Genomic DNA, 19602 nt, shown 5'->3' on the forward strand with positions numbered 1-19602 from the left:
AAGGAGCTGTACAAATTCTGCTCCTCATGAGGAGCAAAGCACGGGGGTGCCCAGCTCTGCCAGGGTACACAGGCTGATTTCTGATTCCCTCTCCCTGTGTGGCCCAGACAGGGAGACACGGAGGAGTTTGGTTTGTTGGCCCTGTTGCTGTGCCGCCTCACCAGCTGCGTGGGCTCTGTCTGGAGCACCGTGGCACAGGAAGGGACGCGGGGCTGTTCAGCAAGCAGAGCCTTGGAAGCCAGCGTGGACACAGAGTTACCAAGGCAAACTGAGCTGCAAAACATCTGCGGTTTTTTGAGTTGTCCCGAAAGAAGATTTGGACTGCACTGTGTAAAAATAGTCAATAAAGAAGATTAGAATAAGAAAAGGCAAGGTCACTCTTATATTTCAATCAGCAGACAAATTCACCTTATTTTGGAAGTGGTCCATTCCCAGGAAATTTGAGATAATATGGATAAGTCAAATTTGTTCATTTCTACACCATCAAATCTTCCACTGAGGAATGAGAAGATTTAAAAGATGATCATGTTTTTCCAAACAATGAGTTGATCACTACTACAAAGTCTATTTGAGAAACCAGAAATCACATTCTTCTAGGTAGATTTCAGTAGATGTGAGACTCTGCATAACACTTTCTGTCTGTTTCCAGTTAATATTTTAATGAGCAAGTTTTCTTCAGCAAGCCTCTTAAGGAAACAGCAAACTATTTGAAAAGAGAAAAAATTTCTAAAACAATACATTTTACATCTTTCTCCATTAACATTTGCCTTGAATATTGATTGAAAGAATTTGACTGATCTGGTCGGAAAGATTGAGTGCCTCAGAAGGCACAATAAATTTGTGGGTAAGTAACCTATTCCAAAAAATGACAGAACATTAAAAAATTAAAGAATTTTATGTAAAATTCAGGTGCTGCATTCTATTTGATAAATAGGCAAACCATGCAAGTAAAGGTAGTCTGCTACAACTGAAGCAAATTTTTATTTCATATGTTTTGTGACAACATGAAGAAATACCTTTTCGTGCACTGTAGTTCTGTTATGTTGAAATATGTGTATGCAATTGTGGTGGGATAGAATGTAAGAAAAGATAGTGCAGAAGGTAGTCTCACCCCTGAGGAGTTGCAGCTGTACCAATCACCAAAGATTAGGAACAGGCCTGCCCTTAATAGGCCACAGCTGTGTCCAGTAAGAGTGCTACACAAAAGGGGATTAGCTGGGTGAGGAGAGAGTTGGAGTTTGTTGGTCGTGCTGTGAGGAGATGACCATGAGAAATCACTGAGAAGGTACGGGGGCTTTTGCAATAAGATAGTACCATGCAATAATGTTTTAAACAAGTAGACGAGGCAATTCTCACAGTACCTATGTGTCTATAGGTCTGGTGTTAACGCTGTGACCTAAGCAGACACTGACCAGGCCCCACCAGCCAGGGGGTTCATGTCTCTCTGCAGTGCTGTGCTCCGCAGGTGTGTGCCCAGGGAGGCTTTGTTCCTACCCTGCAGCGTGGGCAGCACCAGAGCCCTGCTGCCCCAGGAACAGCCTGTGACAGTGCCACAGGTCACCAGAGCTGATCACAGACATTGTAGAGACTCTTTTCGGTTGACTTGAGTTCCTCCCTGCTTTCTAGGTCTTGAGCCTGAGGGCAATTCTTTGAGGCTCACATCGGCAGTCTCAGGAGTTAGTGACTTAGGAGTTTTTTATTCAGCAGCTGAAACTGGGAGCAGGCTGATGGGAGAGCTGGGAATGGGGCTGTGAACTAGATAAGCCAGGTGTGAGTTTGGAGTGGGACTGAGTACTTTAAAACCCTTGTGTGGCATTTTCATTCAAAAGTAAAAGGCTTTTACTTGAGTTGCTTTAAGTCATTGTAAGAGTATAGGGAGGAAGGGTGAACCAAATCTACTTTTAACAGCTAGCTAGAAAGCATTCAAGAAAGGATATCATGTAGTTTAGTAATCCAGTTAAGACAGATAAACAGCTTATAGCCTCACTTGGCAAGATCTGGCAACACTGCTAATTGCAATTCATGGTTTTAGTTCTTTTTATGCAAGTCTTTGCCTTTCTTTTGAATGAATGACTGAGAGTGCACAGTAGAGATGGACCATATATCATTTCTCGTACCACTCCCCCCATTTAGCTGCTTTTGCTGAGAACAATAGGATCAGGAGTACAACGGTGCCATGACTGCTCTTACAAGGACTCTGCCAGTGCACAGGCACTGAAACAAATGGGAAAGAGCCCAGGGGAAACATAGCAGACACCTGAGGTGAAGAACAGACCCTTTGTCCTGTGCTCTTCTTGCTGGTGTCTGCTTTTGCAGAATGTACAGTTGCAGTGGTTTGTGGTAAGGCAAAACTCTGTTCATCCTTTGAATTTGGGAATAGCCTGTTCACCTGGGATCTGAGGGCTCTCACCATGTTCATGGCTCAGCCATCAGCAAATCTGTCTCTGGACTACGGTTTGACTATCTGTAAAATGGTTGTTTGGGGCTTTGTAAAGCACTTCAAGATTCATGGCTGGACATGCTATAAAAGACCAGGTGTTTACTGGGAACATTATGTGAGTGACTTAAAAGCCACCAACTATTACAAACAGTAGGCATTAGGCTCTTTTTGATGTTTAGCTTTGAGTTTTCAGTCATTTCTCCACACCATACAGGTCAAACAGTATGCCTTGATCAGTGGTCCAGCACCTTTGGGACGTGTTGGCATCTGGGACAGAAGTTTTTAGAGCTGATCTGCAGAGAAAATCTACTGTGTCTGAGACACACTGGATCTGCAGCATGATGAGAATAGACATGACACTTTTTGAAAATGTCATATTCAATGCTCAGATGTCACTCATCTGATCTCATCTGTAGCCATGAACATAAATGCCAGACTAAACTTTCAATCAGAAAAAATGGGCATGCTTGGAGAAATCCATCCACAAGCTAATCCCAGCCAAATGTGTTCCTTCATAAATAAAAATTATTATTTCTTCTGCACTCTGTATTTTGCTTGACAGCACTGGGGGAAATCCTCCAGGTACTGAAAAGCAATAGTAAGTCTGTAGGAGTTAGCAAAGCTGATTGCCAATACACCAGGCAAGGAGCTTACTGATGGCAACCAGCAAGCAGCCCAGCAACTCACTTTCCAGTGACTCTGCAGAGCAGCAGGTGACATCCCCCAGGGGTCGCATCTCCCACTCACCCTCCCCATTGCTCCGGGCTTTGCGCTGCTCAGGCACTCTGCCTGGGCACGGTTCAGGTGCATGACATTCCATGCCTCCCCTGCTGGAGCTGCCTGACAGGGAAGGGGCAGTGGGGCAGGCTGGGGTGCAGATGGAGCTGCCAGCACACCCTGCCTGCAGGGCTGCACCAGGCCTGGCTCCACAGAGACCCCTCGGCCCTGCCGCCCTCACTTCCCACCTCCGAGCACAGCCCTGCCACTGCAAAGCTGCCAAGTGAAATTGTTCCTCTCCAACTCTGCCAAGATTGCACAGGACCAGTCATGCTGATTGTTCATTAGAAAGCCTTAATATAAGTTTAATGACACCAATTTTTTTTTTTTTTTTTTGCAGCGCCAGCTGGTATTTTAATAGCCTTAATAATAGCACATATTAGTAGCATTATTACTTGTTTGTGTAACACTCCACCTTCACTGTGCTATGCCAGCAGTAACTAATGAATGTGTTCTAGGAAATTGATCCACCTGAAGCAGATTTCTCTGAGTGGAGCTCTAACTTTGGAGAAATAGGATGTGAGCTTGGTGTGGGAGTGGATATGAGAGAGATTTAAAGCTCTTTTTAGATTTATGGAATAGCTTCCAATTCCTGCTGATGCAGAAATCAGTTTAAAAATAGATAATTCCACCTGGGCCATTTGTGTGTGCCTGCTGCTCCAGACTCAGCCAAGAGCAGCAGACCTGCTGTGTAAGCCAAGCTGACGAGAGGTAGGAATCCAAGATGGGGGGAATGCCAGTGTGACATCTTTCAAACAGTCTTTTCCATCCATCCTCCATATGACCAAAACAATTAATAGTAAGAATAGATTAAATAGACCATATTACTAGACTACACAATCAGGGGTGTCGGATGAAAACAGCTTGATCAGCAGCCTCAGACATGAAGACACTGAAAACAAGAAAACCAAGGCTACAACTATTTTAGGTCTTCTGTTTGGGCTTGAATATTCTGCTTTACTCAAAATACTTGCAGGCCTAGATTAGTGTATGAAGTTGGCAAGATAAAATACTAGGCATATAGACAGCAGAAGCAAGAGGAAGCTAAATTTTACAGCTGAGATCTGGCTCAGCCCCTGGGCCAAGCTGTAGCTGTATATGATGGCAATAGCTATAAATGTATTGAAGCTGTTACTCAAAAGATGATAGTCAGCACCTCCAGAAGGAGTCAGAACTTGGGTGGTTCAGTGGGAGCAGATGTCGGCCAGACTTGTGCTGAGCTCTTGTTCAGGTTGGGTGTTTGACTTTTGCTATTTGTGATATGCTTGGTTCCCACCAACGCCTTGATGTCCCACATGGATCATCTTTTACCGGCACTGCCCTTCTCCCTGTGATATTTAGAAATCAGAGAGCTGGTGCTAATTTTAGGCACAGTTATGCTAAGCAGGACTCACAGCAGCTCCCATGATGATTTGTGTGGGATCTCATTTTTATCCAGTCACCCGGGCTCTTCCTCTGGATCCACTTTGCTATCCAGCCCTTTGATTTTCCTACCTACTTGATAAATCATCCCAGCACACAAGGCCCAAATGGCTCTATTCCCATTTCTCACCCTCTCACCTATTTCCTGGCTCCTTCCTCTACTGCCCTAAAAGCACAAGAGGACATAGCAGCTACTTTGAGGAGAACCTGTAATTGCTGCTTGGGCAGTCACTAAAAAGGTTGAGACAATTTTCTTTGCCAAAATTCCACCAGAAAAGTCAAGGAACGAACTGAAGTTCAATGCTATTTTTCACATACCAGCTGAAAGGTTTTCTAATTGATTAGCAATTAGCCAGACTCACAACTGGTATAAATCAGAGAAATCCCACTGAAGTCTCTGATTCATTTTCTAGATGGTAAAAAATTCAGCAGGACCTTTAAGCTGCCAATGTTATCCATCCAACAGCTGGCTAAAATTCAGAAAGATAGCTTTGACTTTAAGTATTCTTTATGGGGCAGATATAATCAACACAAGAGCTAAAGTGAAAATTCAGAGGTTTTAAAAAAAACAGAACCAAAGAAAGCATGGATCTGATAAATGTAGGTTTTAGGAATAAAAGTCAAAATGCAAAGTCAGATTTTTACAGATGTGTGTTTGTTACCATAATGAATCAAACCCAAGTTTTAACAGTTCTTCTGTCTCTTGGATGGAAGTTTACCACTCCTGTCAAAGTGACTGGAAGGATTTTGCTAGCTTTTGGTGGGGGTGGACTCCATCCCTTATGAAGCCCAATTCCCCAGCAGGTGTGGGCATTGCCTGTGTGCACAGCAGAGTTGTTGCATTTTGTTCCCTTTCTCTTTTCAGTTCTGCTTCTCAAAAAATTCAACTCAAGTTGTTTCAGATAAATATTCTAATGAAACTGAAGGCCTGGGAGCTGAACAGCCTTGGGAGAATTAGAGTGGCAAAGGAAGATGGGGAAAGCTCCAGAATCTGCCTGTTCTCCTGTAACAGACAAAGGCTTTGTCTTATGCAATAAACAAACATTGCCTGAACTTCGTTCATGTATTCTGGGAAGCCTAATAGTGGGTCTGTCTCTAACATGCAGATATATTAGAAAAATTAGAAAACTTTCGTAAACTTGGTAATGCTGAGGGCACTTCTATATTTTCTTCAGCTGCCTCACAAAACAGAACTGGTTTGTGGCTGCTGCTCTTTAGTGTATGCATCTTATTTCTGGACATAAGTTAGGACATACTGTTTTCTCTGTCTGCTTCACATTGTTGGGCAAGTATGTCACTGCTAGTGAACTCTATAGCATATCAAGATGCGACAATTATATATGTGATACTGAGTGGTGGTATTTCATTTTACAGGCCAGCAACTCTAATAATCATTTAGATAAATGCAAGACCAGACTGTAAATTACATATTTTCTTTAATCTTCTATTTATTTAAAATATAACTGAAACCATTTATGACTTTATTAGAATTTTTAGATTTACTCTACAATAAATCACAATGCAGAATATAAAGCAATATAAGAAAACGTGTATTATTAAAACAAAAACACTATACTCAAGAAGTGGAGAAAAGGATTTTATGACCTATAGGAACACCCCTTTCTTCCCTCTCAGGAGTTACTTGTAAACCTTTTGTGGTTATGTTGCCATAAGTGAATGATATTAAAATCTGTGTTGTGTTCTCATAAAGAGGGATTTTCTTGGTAGCAGAGGCATGTATTAGTCTTTATTTCAGAAATGCAGTCATTTAAACTAAGGACTTTTTCCCTATATGCTCAGCTGCCATCCTTCCTCCCACTCCCTGGGAAAAACTCACCATTGTCCTGTTTGTTTAACATAGTTTGTGTAACTCTGACAGAGGGAGTGAAAAGCTGAGAAAGCCTTTGCCTTCAGTACTGAGGCCATTTAAATGACCTGTGCCTGAAGATTTGGAAAGAGTCTGGACTTAACTTTGCAAATTCTATGTGCAGCAAGAAACTGCAGAACTGCTCCAACTCTAAACAAATCTACAGGGAATAAATGCTCAAGCCTTCACCAGCCACAGCCAGTGAGGTTTAAAAAAAGAGCCACAATTTTCCACACTTCTAAATGCTCAGAAAGTCACATTTAGTTGAGACTTCATTTTTCTGAGGGGAGTTTGTAGTTTTGCAGGGAGACTGTGAAAGCTGATCTGAGTAAGCAGCCTCATTGTCTAAGCTAGAAAATCCTGCATTAAATTTGGAGCCTAATAGGAAATTAAGGTACCAATTCAGCAGGTTAGGGTTCAAGATATATTAAGATTTAGATATAATCCTGTAATTTTTAGAATGTGGCATTCTTCAGCCTTCTACATCAGTGGAGCAAAAGGTGGAAGTATCTGTAAAAAGATACAAGAGATAGGTAATTTGTTCCACTATTCTTAGTACAATGACATTGGTAATTAAATTATACAATTTATGCCTAAAATAATCTGTCATGGTTTAGGGTATGAGGAATCAGAGCAGTAGTTACTTTTTAATCCACTCTATATAAAAAGGGCAATAACAGAAACAAACTCCTATTAATCTGAGTCATTAGGTGTACTTAGGAGCCCTATTCCCATCAATTTCAATGTAGAGCACAATTAAAAATGAATGTGAGATGCAATCTGTACAGAGTTTAAAGTGCTGTATTTATTAGTGTTATTGCTGAGTTTAAGCATCATTTCAGAGAGTTAAGCACCTGAGTTATGCCAAGGCAAATCTACTTTGCACTTGACTGTCAAACTGATTTGCAGCAAAGCCCCAGTCTGGGATTAAGATCAACATCCAGACATCTGGAACTGGTTGAGTGATAAAGAAAAATCCTGACTGTAATATCAAGCAGCAGAAATGGGCAGGAAGGTGTAGCATTACCCTTCAGCTGCCTCAAGGCAAATGGGAGAAAAATAATTTAATACTGAATAAGGCAGGATGGTTGGGATGAGGGCTGCCTACACTGCATCAGAATTGCTGATTTAATTTGTAACACTAACTGAACCTTGCTGTCACATGGATCTGTACCTCCTAACTGGCTGAACATACAGATGGGGTTTGCCTGATTGGATCTACATGAAGAAACAAGGCCATGAATTTTACAGCCACTTCATGGTGTAACAGCAACCAGGTGCCAGCATCAAACATCTGTCCTTTTCTGGGCTGAGAGGAAATAGAAGAGAAACAAGAAGATATCTTTGTTGCCAAAAGCTGGTGGGATATGTGGTACACAGTGCCAGAGAATTACTAAATGTGAATATTCCAAATAACCTGAAATTCAGAATTAGTATCAGATTTCCCATTTCAAAGTGACTCAGAAAAGCCTAGGAGAGTGATCAGCAGGTAATTATGTCAGAGCAGCTTTCCTTCTGTCCTGTTCTCATTCCCATCTACAAAACCATTTCAATAATCTTGGTTGCCTCTGCTAAAAGATTCGATGTTCTGAGAACTCTACATAGTTTCAATTATTAGTGAGATACTAACAGATTTGTATCTACTTGTTAATTTTTTTATTAGGCCAAGAAACATTTAAGGTTATTCTCATACCTTATACCAAAAAGTATTGTTAAAATCCAAATCACATAGGATATTTTTTTGTTATCTAAATGCTCAGGAGCCTATCAAAATCTTAACCAATTTGGATAACAAGCACTTTCAGATATAGCTGTGTTTAGGCATCTATACATGCTTCTTTAAAACATGTTTTTGCTTGCAATGCATGCCTTCTGATTTTTTTTAGGAATGTTCTAACATGGAAGAGACCTATCAAGAGCACAAGACCCTGGTGGTGTAACTCCCTGGGAGGCACCCCCGCTTGATGCTGGGCCTACTGAAACCAAGGGAGCTTTCCATTGACTTCACGTGGCTTTGGACCAAACCATCAAAAGCACTAACAGGGCCCTGTGCTTATGATCTGCTCCTTGACTTTTATTTTCATCCATTATTTCCACTTGATATCACTAAGAATTGATAAGTCTTGCAAACGTGAAAGAAAGAATCCCAGTTTATACTATAATGGGAGAAAGTATGTTTATTATATTTAAAAGCATCCATTCTTGTAGATATACAGGGATTACTTAATTTTATCACTACTACTCAGTAGGAATATTACCAAAAATGGAACTTCAATCCACAGCGGGAAAAAAAGTGTACAACTAGAATAATTTTGTCCACTGTCAGTTTCATTGCAACACATTGTGTTATGTTTCACATCCACAGTTTTACCATGCAACTGCTGAGAGCTCAGGTGTAGCTTTTCAGGCCTGATTAGGTATCTACCTCCTGTGTTGTCATTGTATTTCAAAAGTTCCATACCTTCTCAGTGATTTTCCATGGGCATCTCCTTGCAGCACTGACTCCTCAGCACAGCCAACAAACTCCAACTATCTCATCACCCAGCTAACTCACTCTTTTGCAGCACTCTCTTTCTTATTAGACACAGCTGTGGTGATTAGTACAGCTGAAACTCCTCAGGTGTGAGACTGCCTTCTGCACTATTCTCTTACATTCCATCCCTCCACACTCGTGCTATAAAATAATTTAGTCACTGTAATAGTAATGTTTGGTATGTCTAAATCTTAGTGATATAGGCATCGAGAGAAACTCATGGTGTGAAGTTCACAAGATGCTCTGTCATGGTTTCATCCCAGGAAAGAAATGTGCAAATGCCACCACATCAGTTAAAGAAAGGAAACTGTGGCCAACAGGAAACACAAAGAGAAGAAAATAGATGTCTAAAAAGTTATAAAATTAGAAATCAGAAATGCTCTTCACAGGAGAACAGAAGAGAGAGGATTTGATCTTAAAAGTGCAGCTGATCAAATGTACGCAAATATCTCTCCCATAGCCTGTGTCCAGCCTCAAAAGGAGAGGGATGCTAGCAGAGGAGCAGAAGGACACTGGGGACAGCTTTCCCCATGAGAGCAGACCATGTCATGGGGTTTGGGAAGGTTCTTTTCACTGTGCCATCCTGCTCATCCTCTCACACTGCAGATCCCAGCCTCCTGACCCTCACAAAATCATCTGGCCTGCCAAGACTGTTGAGAAATAAAAGCTAAAGCCCACTGGGGGTTCCCTCCCAGCTAAAAGGTGCATTTCTAGTTTGGCTGCCCCACTTTATTGGGTTTAGTCAGTGGCAAAAATCTGGGCCTATGTATCTGGATATCTGGCTAGACATTTATACAGGATGCACCAATGTATTAGAGACAGTTGCAAATTTAACATATTCACAGAAGATTTTATCAAATACTGTTTCACTCCCTTATTGTTCAGTTACTGGGAGTGTGACTGTCTTTCTCTAACAAGTGACCTTAATGGAGACAGCAACAAGAGTCTAACATCTAATTCAATGCCACTCAGAAAATATTGAAACATTTTGTTTCCCACTAGCATGTACTTCAGCCCTACAGCACAAGCAAAATGTCAAATGAATCATTTTTACACACCACAATCCACCACAATCATACTCTGATTTTTAAAAAACTGCATTTCTCTGAGAAAGTCATTCCATTAAAAAAAAGTCTTTAATTTTCTTCACTATGAAGATATGCTTCAGAAAAAATTTAGTAGATATCCTTCATTTATTTTTTTCTTTAAAGAAGGATCATTGTAAAGTTGATTAATTTCTTATTGATTAGCTGTGTTTTAATCACAGTCTCTCCTAACCTAAATGGAATCTTAAATATTTCTCTCTACAATGGAATCCTGTTAAAAAATAATGAAAGTTCTTCTCACTTGCCTCCAAGAGCTCTATTAACATAATGTTTGTTCAATGCACAATTGTTTTTCTAACATATTTATTACAGCAATAACTCTCTGAGGATATATGAGGATAATAACCTGTGTTTAAAGAAGGAAAAGCAGCTAAGAGGTGCAAATGCACAAAGGTCAAAGCCTGATGGGATCTTTAAGGTTCTGAAACAAAAAGAAATAATAGGAGCAGATGGAAGCTGGATTTTATGTTGCAAATGTTTGCCTGAATCAAGTAGAAGAAAAAGCAGGGATCTCAGTACAGGTCTCACTGATCCCTGTTTTTCCTATATCTGTGTATTTTTTTATCCAGTGACACATATTCTAATACAAAGTCATATATAGTGCTCCTATATATATGTATTATATATTTTATATATTATATGCTTTATATATATAAATATATAGATATATAATACTCCTGCCTCTAGAAATACTTGTTAATTTTATTTTAAATAGTCATGTCTTTAAAAAAACACAGTGAGACAATTTGTTTTGGACTAGAATATATGCTTTCTTCTCTCAGTATATATACTAACATACTAATACTTTTTCTTTCTCAGTTCCTGACTGTTTCATTCCTCTTTATCTTGTGGCTCAAAGCATAAACACCTTTATCACACTGACCATGAAAGAGGAAAACATGAACTTGAATTCACTCAAATGGAAAAGAAACTCGGAATCTCCCTTCATGATTCATTTCTGGGAGGATGTTCTATCCAGTATGACCTCCAGATGACATGAGTTGACTCTTCCTACCTCGTGCTGCTTTATTCAGAAGCAGGAGTTTTCTGCTGTCCTGGTGGTACCTGTCAGCTGAGCAGAAAACAGGCTTCTAGACTGTTAAACAGCCTAATCTCAGAAAATGTTCCTGAGATCTGTGCATTTTTGACTCAGCCTCCAAGGGGCTCCACTCCCTCTCTGTGCTTTATGGGCATTAAGCCCCAGGGCAGAGCTGCAGGGTTTGAGTTTTGTCTGGGACAATGACAATGTTCAGCCCCCAGCTGAGCATGTGAAACTTTTCCTTGGATCCACTCTGCCTTTCCTCTCGATTGACTGAAGCCAGCCCATTGCCTAAGCAGAATTTAGAGAAGGTAACTGCAAATCTGGGGAAGGCAGAATCTACAGAGCTGCATGGATGGTCCTCAACAACTTTCACTTCATCACAGTCAGTTCCTGCATAGCCCTGACACTGTGGCAGACCATGTCTCTGCCATTATTTCCAGGTCTTCATTTGATGTTTCTCCTCTAACAATGAATCCTTGGTTCTCCAAGGCATCTATCTGCAAGGTCTTAAAAGTTAAGTGTAGATATGTTGAGGATCTCCAGGTTCTTTGCACAGATGATATTGTCCTGACAAAGATACCTTCTTCACACCTCAGCTGCTGTTGTGACATTGATAATGTAGGGTTCAAATTCAGAATCAGTGAATTTTTGCACTTCTCTTCAGTTGCTCTTGCACTTCTACATTACAGTTGCTGTAAATGGTAGAAATTTTAGCTAATATGAGACTACCCACTTTATTTTTTTCCTCTTGCATTCTAAAAAATATGCAATATGTAAGGAGCCTGCATTAATTAATTCATCCAGGATAACATAAATTTCACTAATTTAAAGGATTATTATGAATTTTTATACTGAAAATACAATCCTATTGAGGAGCAAATGACTTCAGCAACTTGCATTCCCCAGGAAACATCCGTGTGTAGATCTTTCAAGAAGCCATGATATATGCTAGAAAAACAGGTGATGTCAGTGTGGCTGTGTGGCAAGACTGTGAGTGTCTGGAGCTGATGGAGAAGTTCCAGAAGCTTGCCTTTGCCACTTGAATGGGGTAGAAGGAAATTCACCCTCCTATTCATATTGATTCTGACAGAGACAATATCCAAATGTTTAAAAAATTGGCTGAAGTAATTGAATTTGCTGAGGACAACTGAACATTTATTTTCGGCTATTCATTCTCATGCTGGCTGGGTTTTCTGTACTATCTGCCAGGAGAAAAACAGCCCAGAACACCCATTTCACATAGCTCTAAGGAAAAAGTCTTTTTTTATTACAAAGTTTGATGTGTGGCTTTCTGAAAACTCCAGGACATGGCAGAGCCTCAAAAATCAGTCTTTGATTTTAACATGGCTAGGTCTGATATGCAATACAAAACCTCTCCATCTGATCAGCCTGCTTTGTTTTTCTTGCCCACACACAAGGACAGTTCTCAAAACCTGACAAATTGCTGAGCACCACTACTAGACCTTGTCTGGTGTGCTAATCATGCTCTAGATAATTTCCTAGTGTTTTACCCAGCTGGGAGAGAATTTGACCAGGATGATGACTACTGAAATAGCCTTCCAAAATACCAATGGCTTCCCACTACTGGTTGCCTCACAAGAGGCTTGTTAGGCCAGGAAGGCTGACCACATTCCATGTTGTCCTGGCTGGAGGACAGCAAGGGTTGGTTAAGCACTCAACTCTGCTGGTGCTGAGTACTCAGGGCTGGTGCAGTCAGATACTCTCTATTAGCAGGGTAAAATGAGAATCTTACACACTGCATTTAAGTCAGGCTAAAGTTTACCTCTAAAGAAGTTAAATTCATACCTCACCAAATAATAACACCTGTAGCTCCTAGGGCATTCCCTCCAATAGTGCTAAAAAGGTTTTGCTACAGTGAGGAGAGTAAAGATATCACTGTCAGGTTAATTCAGCATCTCACAGCCTTTCTAAAGCAATCCAGTAGTATGTTAGGAGGCTGTCTCCCAGACTAGGGCTTCAATCTGGTCCCCATGAACTATATTTTATTGTGGCTAAAGGTTTTCTATCTAAACTACAATGAATATTAAACTGAAGTTTCAAATTTAGGTACTGCCTGAGATGTTGGTAATAAGGAAGTGAATAAATTGGGAGGGAAAAAGGCATCTTAATCCACTTTGATGCAAAAACTTAATCACAGTTATTTGACAACTCATCAATTACTAGAAACAACTTAAATCCTTTCATTAAAGTGGGATTTTTCACACGAGAATTCCCAAAACATTTCTTCAGTTCTTTTTTTATTGATAAGGGGAAGCAAAGCCATTTTGCTATGTCAATCAGTTGTTTTCCAGTCCCTCTCAATTTGAGAGCTGTGATTCCAAAGGCATGCATCCTTCTTGCTGCTCTCCCTAGGAGCTCATTCAGATTCTTGTTAAAACCTAGAAAAAGCAACTGTAAATAGGCCCACACTATAGGAGGGGAATACAGCATTGTGCAACCTTAAATGAAAGAGAAAATGCAACACTTGGCAATTTTTAATTTCAGTTACAATATTCTTTCAAGGTTACAATGTTTCTCATTTTGTTCCAGGGAGATCTTTCACTGTCCTGCTCACAGAGCAGGCTGTAAGGAGAAGGTATCCGGTGCTTGGATATTTATCCTTAATTTGAACCATGACCAAGGATCAGCAACAAATGAATTATTATGCCACAAGCACAGAATTTGAAAGGCCATTGATAAGCAAGTGACTCCCTGGACAACATCACTGATTTAGGGGAGTTTGAAGGCCACAGTACATCAAGAAATGACTTGATGTGAAAAAGCTTCACAGAGATATGTTGCCTGAGGGGGAAAGGATGCAGGAACAAGTTATTGAAGTCTGTCTATCCTGTCCCTGCAAAGCTAAGGAGGAGCAAGCTGGGTGAAACACCAAGGCAGGTGTCTCCATCTCCTTTAATGTCTTCAGGACCAAGATAAGTGAGGCCCTTGCTGGGCAGGGTAGTGGGTCAGCAGTGATAAGGGAGCAGTGAGACCTGATAGAAAAGGGAGCTAATGCTCCTTCTCAGACAGCATGCCAACTTCAGATTCAGTACCTGGCATGAAAATTCAAACATAGCCTTCAAAAGCAAATACAGCTCACTTGCCTAAACTCTGAAACAGAGGAACTGGGGTCTGCTGGTAGTGCAGTCACTGTCTGCAGGTGAGAACAGAACCAGGGCAGTGACAGACAAACCATGCTGCTTTTTCACAGGAATTCTACTGCCCTTATCCAGGTTCTGGAGAATATCCAGAATCACATTAAAAAAGGCCTAGGGTAATAGACTTGTCTCAAAAATACTGTTATGTGTATGTTTGTATGCGTTCAGCTGATGTGAGCAGTACTCCTCTGTTCTGGAGCCTGGACCAAAACAGGTATTACAGGACTAAATTATATGGCTTTGAGGTGGAGGCATGCAGAAAGACTGTTGGTTCCAATTTTCCATTCTTATGTACACAGAAAAAGTTGCTAACATTTCTGCTCCAGTTTCCCTTCTAAAAAACGGGCAGGTATCTGAGGATTAGTTATTGCATCCCTGAACAGAAATACCTGAGGGAGGATTAATGTATTAACAGCCTCCTATGTACTACACCAAATTTCTGAGCTCCTTTTAATCCATTCAAATAATTGAGTACAGCCTTGCTTGAGTACAGCCTAGTTAGGAATTAAAGCAGAAAAAAAGGAAAAAAAAATATTCAGGGTTGTGTTTTTTCTTCAGAACATTGCGCTCTTTGAAGCATGTGGATGATTAGCATGAACCATCAGAGCTGGCCCAAGTAGGAGGTTTTCCATCCTGATGCACCATCTGCAAGAATGGTTAAAGGATAAATGCAGCCTACATTGTTCCAGCAAAAACTTCCAAGAGACAGAAATAATAAAGGCTCCTCTCGACAGCCTAGTCAGGTATACACAAATACAGGCAAAGCATAATCTTGGGGTGCCATGGAGGAAATCCCTATGGATTCATTCAACCTAAACTGAGAAAAGTAGAAAATGTTTTTGACTGTTTCCAAGAGGTTTCTAAATGTCAATGGAAAGATATGGGTTTAAAGCTATTCCAGAGACAGAAAAATTCATTATTCCTCAAAACTTCACTCTTTGGGCAGAAACCAGTGTAGTTCTAATCATGGAAACCATAATTATGGCAGTCAGGGTATAAGTAGCATTCCCACAGGCCCTTTGGCTTCCTTTCCATTCCTAAAGTAATTTTTTCCTTCATAAAACTTTTTGCACTTTCTTCAAAGGGAATTGATAACATCCAACATCATTTGCTGAAATGTTCCGTTTCAGTCATGAGTTTCGTGGACTTTCTGTAGTGTTGGAGAATTTTGCTCAGAAATGGCTTATAGAGTTTTGTTCAGACATGCCATAATCATATACAGCTGAGGGAAAAGTAAAAGGCAGCTGTGAGGAGCAAATTCTCAAAGCCTGTTCCTGTAAACAACAAAATTCTCAGGCACGTTTATGTAAACAGCAGAAGTTCTCAGGTTGTTTTTTAATAACAAGTAAATATCTTGTCCTTGCATAAGTTATGGGAAAGCAAAAGTGACAAACATGGAGGCCTTGAGAACCGTTCATAACAAGATGGGAAAAAACAAGTCTTGGTCCCAATAACAAACCACAGGTATTGAAAACAAAAGGAGGGGTTGATGTCTAATCTGTAACCAATGATGAGCTCAGGTTTTGCAATATGTATGAACTTAATTAACACTGTTATAAAATGTGCATGGTGGATGAATAAATCAGAGTTTGATGCTGATCAAAGGATGAGTCGTCTCCCTTTGCTTCCACACTGTAGATATCATTTGCACCACACATAGTTGCAGGCCCACTGAGCTCTCCAGTGTGAGCAACCTGTGACAGCCACCCCAGTGAAGACCTCAGCTGGGATCTAATAGTTAATGCCATGCCTTTGTTTTCTAGATGGGTTTGAAAACTGAAGTTTTAGGGTATGCCACCATTAACATGGATTTCCTGTGATGTGCCTGCCCTTTTGCCTTAGCTGGGGCAAATATAAAACATTTTCAGGTTTAGTACACAGTACCTCAGGAAGCACAGTTCTGTCAGGCATTCCAGGAGCCTTGAAAGGCTTTCTCTCCCATGCTGGTGTTCAGGCTGATTTCAAAGCAAGAAAAGTCCAGATGAGTGGAATGTGCAGCCATGCCAGGGGCTGAAAGGTGAACAATGCATAACTGTACTTCCATTTCCAGGAAGTACTTTCTCAACTTAAGAGATGGCATTGGGCAGATCTCCCAGTCTGTCTTTAAAACATAACAGAAAAGCTATTAGTGTTGATTACATGTATAAATATATGAATTGGTATCAGTAAATTCTAAGGCTAATCTACCATGCTAACACCGAAGAAACAAGGTGAGCACAATCTAACCCAAACAAAGGGGGAAATTCCCAGCCAAAGTAAATTGCTGTAAGTCTGGAAGCCATCCTACTGCAGTTACTTTTCTCATCAATTCACTGAGGGTGTTGGCATCATTTCAGTGGGCTCCAGGATATCTTAGTGGCTGTGGCTGTTGCAGTGGAAAGCCTGATGAAGACATGGTTTCCTTATTATTCAAGCTTTCTAAATAACCACCAGAGTGACTCTGAAATCAAACCTTGGCTTTTATCACCATCTACACAATTTCATGAGCATCCCTGGCCTGTCTGTGCAATGCCAGCCAGAGATACTCCAAACAGCTCTAAACAAGCACACATATTTATTGTCATTGTAAAGTACCATAAAGGGATCCAAGTTCAAACCCTTGATAGAAATAAAGCAGATACAGGAACACTTGTCCTGAGCTATTGATTAGCCTGCCTCCACTATCACATGCAGCTAGTGCCTTCCAGAGCCTGTGATGATATCTGCACAGCACTGCAGTGTGCAATGTGGACTTTGGACTAAGGCCTGTGACACTACTGTGGGCAGCATCATTAATCAGATTCATACTTTAATTTGTAGCATTTTGAGGAGGGGTCCCTACAGCAAAATCTATATATTTATATGTAAGAGAGAGGGAGTTGTATCATTTTCCAGGTCTAAGATGTCCCCTGCATTCAAAACCCTGGGAAAATCCCGCAGAGCTATACAACCAACCATCATGGATTTGTATTTGAGCTCAATTGTTGTTCTTCTTTCTCTGTCCTAGCCTACTTTTTTATTTCTCCTGGGATTGTGACCTGCTGGAGGTGAGGACCATGGTGGGATATGGGTAGGCAGGCTGTTACATATGCACTGCTGGGAATAGTGTAGCTACGCTCTCCTTCCCTTCTCTCAAAAGAACCAAACTAGGTATTTTTAATAAGCCTTTGGTGCTTTTAGGATATAATCTTCTGACAGTCTGAGGCACCAGATTGTTTTACAGCACACAAGGTGTGCCTGCTGCTCCTGCTGATAGGCAGCCCGTGCACAGGAGCAGTGCAGGATGGGCAGAGGCTGCAGAACTCAAGGTTTTGTCAGAGAGCCTCACCCCATGAGACTCCTGGTACACAGCAAACCCAGGTTTTCAAACTCAGTACCCAGATACCCACAGGTGTCATAGCAGCATTGCTGATCCTTTTAGAAAATGTTGTTAAAGAAAATTAGTCTGATTATCTCACAGAAAACATATACTAGAACTTAAACCTAGCAAAGCCACTCAGGGCTTGTCGGCATTAGAGGGAGGCCAAACTGAATTTCTCATCTAAAGGCTGCACAGCCAGAACTGGAAGATGATGAGTTTGCTTTTTTGAGGGGACAATCAACAAAAGGACTTTTAGAGAGTTAGGCTGCCCCATAGCTGCAGAGAGTTGGAGAAAAGGGACAGGGACCTGCTGCCAGCCCAGCAGCCCTGCTCCTTACACCAGCCCATGCCTGGGATCACCATGCACTCCTGGCTTTCCAGGAGGGCTCCGTGGAGGCTGCAGCACTGCTGGTCAGCAGCTTTGGCAAAAAACCAAATGGAAAATGCAGACCTTGCTGTGCTGGGGCACTATTGCTGAGCACTGCTCTTGCAGTTCACAGGAAATCTGAGCTGTAAAAAAATCCTGCCAGAGGGCAGCAAATCCCTACAATTGCTTGTTTTTCACACTGTGATTCTAAACTGCAGCGAGTTTCCCTGTGCTGCCACCCTCTGCTTTCTTGTTTGTAACAGCCTGGCCCGGGGAGTGTCACCCTGTGCTGAGCACATCCTCAGGTGGTTTCTGTCTGATTCCAGGGAGCACTTCCCAGGCAGGACCCCTGCACTGGCAGGCAGCCATGCCCTAGGCCACCTCTTGGCATCTCCCCAAAACCCATGGGGCTCTCCACAGGCTGCGCCTCCTGGGATCTGCCTGCCAGTGGGAAGTGGGGAGGCTCAGCTCTCCCACACTGTGGGTCCACACATGTCCCCTCAGGCAGGACTGGGGTGCAGTTAGCACTGAGCTTTACTTCATGCTCAATATACTGATTTGCTGCTCCAAAGTCCTCTGAGCTGGCACACAGCAAGGTATCAGCAAGCTGAAGAAAATAATAATAATAAAAATAACAGCAGCAGCAGCAACAGCATAACAACCACAATATCATTATGGGTCACTGGAGACTGCAAAGTGTCAGACCACCTTGACCCCTGAGAGAAACCCTTCCTGGGTAACTTAGCACAGAAGGATATTTGTAGGAGCTCTATTGTTAAGGGGGAATTGGTTGCTCTTTTTTATTCAGTGTCATGGCAAATCATTGACTTCTGGCTTCTGTTTTATTCCATTTGATACATTTAGCCCCAACACACTCACATGCTGCATCTGAGAACAGTCTCTTGTTTGCAACATGCAGAAAGGATGTGCCCAAGCTCTGCTCAATATTTTTCCCTTTCCCCAGACTTTTCAAAGTTGCTTCCAGTTGTGCAGGACTGCTAAAAAGTTACCCTCCTCTTTTTGCTTGGTATTTCTTTCACTTGTATCTATCATAGTGAGCATACCCTTTCTGCTAACTAGATTTTCCTTTGGCAAGGAGAACACAGAGGCAGCCCATCTTGGCATGCAGCTGACAGTGAAAATGCAGAATGAACAGCAATTTCCAATGCAGAGAAAGTAGAAACTGTGTGTCTTTACTAGGCAACAAACAGGTCCAGCTAAGACTAAGCAAAATCAGCTGATTTAAAAGTTTTTAAAAGGCAGTTCTGCAATGAAGACACATAGAGAGAAGTACTTGAAACAAAACAAAAGATAATGCTGTAAAAAATAGCTGAAAGAATGATAAGGAAAAGACAAAACATTCGTCAGTTTATATAAACTCTATGTCTCTCCCCAAATTAATCTAGAACACAGGAATTCATTCTCAAGCTTTGTCATCTATCTTGTAACAGAAAATCTACTCCAGTGATGTTACACTATTCATATCAAGAGATTACAAAAATTAAGAATAAGCACAATGATATTTTCTCCTTTCTACAACAATATGGCAT

At 41.2% G+C, this 19602-nt stretch overlaps 1 long non-coding RNA gene and 1 pseudogene across 1 annotated transcript; one reads left to right on the forward strand and one right to left on the reverse strand.

The window, feature by feature from the left end:
• The first annotated feature begins 1241 nt into the window (after nucleotides 1–1241).
• Nucleotides 1242–8662, forward strand: LOC132073859 (uncharacterized). Its single transcript, XR_009418534.1, has 2 exons — nucleotides 1242–1285; nucleotides 8393–8662. It is a non-coding gene; the product is annotated as an uncharacterized LOC132073859 (long non-coding RNA).
• Nucleotides 8663–11570: 2908 nt separating this feature from the next.
• Nucleotides 11571–19105, reverse strand: LOC132073090 (hyaluronidase-4-like; annotated as a pseudogene).
• Between the last annotated feature and the right edge of the window lie 497 nt (nucleotides 19106–19602).

Source organism: Ammospiza nelsoni, chromosome 5 (genome assembly GCF_027579445.1).
Source record: "Ammospiza nelsoni isolate bAmmNel1 chromosome 5, bAmmNel1.pri, whole genome shotgun sequence".
Lineage (NCBI taxonomy): Eukaryota > Metazoa > Chordata > Aves > Passeriformes > Passerellidae > Ammospiza > Ammospiza nelsoni.